The sequence below is a fragment of the Schistocerca nitens genome, chromosome 6 (assembly GCF_023898315.1).
Source record: "Schistocerca nitens isolate TAMUIC-IGC-003100 chromosome 6, iqSchNite1.1, whole genome shotgun sequence".
In the NCBI taxonomy this organism is placed as follows: Eukaryota; Metazoa; Arthropoda; class Insecta; order Orthoptera; family Acrididae; genus Schistocerca; species Schistocerca nitens.
Genome location: NC_064619.1, coordinates 188721833 through 188724536, shown reverse-complemented (window position 1 = coordinate 188724536; position 2704 = coordinate 188721833). Strand labels below are relative to the sequence as shown.

The 2704-nt window shown below is 42.1% G+C and overlaps 1 pseudogene; it reads right to left on the bottom strand.

Moving 5' to 3' along the window:
- Window positions 1-1238: 1238 nt before the first annotated feature.
- LOC126264012 (5S ribosomal RNA) lies at window positions 1239-1356 on the bottom strand (annotated as a pseudogene).
- Between the last annotated feature and the right edge of the window lie 1348 nt (window positions 1357-2704).

Genomic DNA, 2704 nt, shown 5'->3' with positions numbered 1-2704 from the left:
TCGTCCTTCGTTTTACCATCGAACAGACTCCAGTATGGACTACATAGCAATAAGCATCCTTGGTGTGGAGAATCAGCTGAAGGAATTGAAGACAAGTAAGTCAGAAGCTCCGGATGGAATCCCATTTCTATTCCACAAAAAGTACGCAACGGCCTTGGTCTCTTAACTTAGCTTGCATTTCTCATGAATATCGCGCCCAGAGGAAAGTCCCTGGAGACTGTAGAAAAGGGCAGGTAAATCCTGTGTATAAGAAGGGCAAAAAAAAAAAAGACCCGTAAAATTACAGACCAAAATCCTTAAAGTCGGTCTGTTGCAGAATGCTTGACACATTCTCATTTCGATCATAATAAATTTTATTGAGAGAGAGAGAGAGAGAAGCGTATGTGCACTAAACAGCATGTATTCGGAAAGTATTGTTCGTGCGAAAAATAGTTTGCCCTTTTCTCACGTGATACAGAGCGAACTATGGATGGAGGGCAACAGACGGATCCCATATTTCTAGATTTCTGGAAAGCGTTTGACATTTTGTGCCATTGCAGGCTGCTAAAGTAGGTAAGAGCATATGGAACAGGTTCAGAGATACGTGAGTGGCTCGGAGACTTCTTTAGTTGTAGAATTCATTACGTTCATCAGAGACAATGGTATCGTCAGTAGCGCCCCAGGGAAGTATGATAGGACCACGGTTATCCCTATATACTTAAACGATTCTGCGGACAAGGTGGGCAGCGATCTGCGGTTGTTTGCTGACGATGCTGTGGTGGACGGTGGCTGTAGGTTGATACAAGACGAGCTACACAAAGTTTCTAGTTGGCGCAATGAATGGCAGCTGGCTCTTAATGTAGATAAATGTAAGTTAATGCGATGTAATGTTCGGATACGGCGTTATTAGTGTCATGTTTCACACACTCACGTCGTGTAAACACCTGGGTGTCATATTGCAAAGCAGTATGAAATGGAACGAAAATGTGGGGGTTGTAGTGGGAAAGGCGAGTGGTCGACTTCGGTTTATAGTAGAATTTTAGGAAGGAGTGTAGGACACTCCGTCTTCAGGCCACAAGTGGCACATCTGGACCATCTGACCGCAGTGTCATCCTCTAACGGAGGATGCGGATAGGAGAGGCGTGTGGTCAGCACACCGCTCTCCCGATCGTTATGATAGTTTTCTTTTATCGGAGCCGCTACTATTCGGTGGAGTAGCTCCTCAATTGGCATCACAAGGCTGGGTGCACCACGAAAAATGGCAACAGCGCATGGCGGCCCGGATGGTCACCCATCCAAGTGCCGGCCACACCCGACATCGCTTAACTTCGGTGATCTGACGGGAACTGGTGTATCCACTGCGGTAAGGCCGTTGCCGATGTTCATCTGATCGTTCTATAATTTTCCCACCTGTCTGCCCCTGCTGTCTTCAAAAGTATATGAATGATGTTTTGCCACATGTCTGATGTTACGTCGACAGCCTCTCAGATTCAAAACACCAACTTCAGTAGTAGTTTGGTTGCCATTTGACCCAACGATATTGGAAATTCCGGTAGAATGTTATCTATCCCTTGGCTTTATTTGATCTCAAGTATACCAGCGTCTAAAAAAAGCAAAATGTGAAAAAATGCTTGTTAAGTAGTAACAAAATTACAAACACAACTCCAGCAACAACAACACAATGTAGAAAAGTCTTAGATGGTGGCTTCAAGTCCACAATAACCTCACACATTCTCTGAGAAACACTGGGGTAAAGTTTGCACTCACCGAAAAAAAGGATCGCCAAAAACACTTCTCTATTAAAGCTCTTGTAATATCAATGGTCCAACATGACCTGTACAGGTCACCATATGATGCAGATAGCGCATAAGAAAGGTAAATTCGAATCACTGGCTGAAGCTGTATATTGCTCTACTGAGAAAAATACCTGTAGGATCCAGTTAACGTACACTTAACGCCAAATACTAGTGCTACAGGCATAGTAACACGCAAAACACATAACTGTCATACAAAGATGACTATTGAAAGAACCTATAAAAATCTAAGCATATCTTGAGATGTGTAACTGACTGACTTAAAGACATTAATACATTAGCATTGGCAGTAAAGAGAAATGAAACATCCTCATAGTGCCCGTAGCTCACCCACAATAAAACAAATCAGGCTCTATACGGATATTACAAATAACACATAAAATAAAAACAACACCGTCGTGTTTAGGTCAGAAGTGATACCTGTATTACTCAGTGCATAAAAAATACATATAAAAGGTTATGTCTATTGCTGTAATACTTCCAATGTGTTAAAATGAGTGAAATGCCAATGGTCATAGAATGATCACCATGTTACTCACAGTAGAATACTGTCGTATAGTTCTAAGGCAATAATACGCCAGTATTACCAGGAAAAAGAAGTGAAAATATTATCATAGTGCCCGTAGGCCAGACATGATAAAACCAGTCCGGCATTAGGCAGATAATACTGGCAATACGTAAAATGAACGCTGCATCGTTTAGTACAGATCAGATATACTAATTGGAAGAGACAAAAAAATTAAAAAGTACACGGAAAAGGAACTCATGTAACCGTTCCTGCAATCCTTCACATGAGCTTAAATGAAAACGTCTTGAGGCACGAAATTTACAACGTGTTACATGAAGTAGCATCTGGCCGTATCAAGTGGTGCAGTCACGAGATTACACATGTCTCCGGCGTTTAATACGAC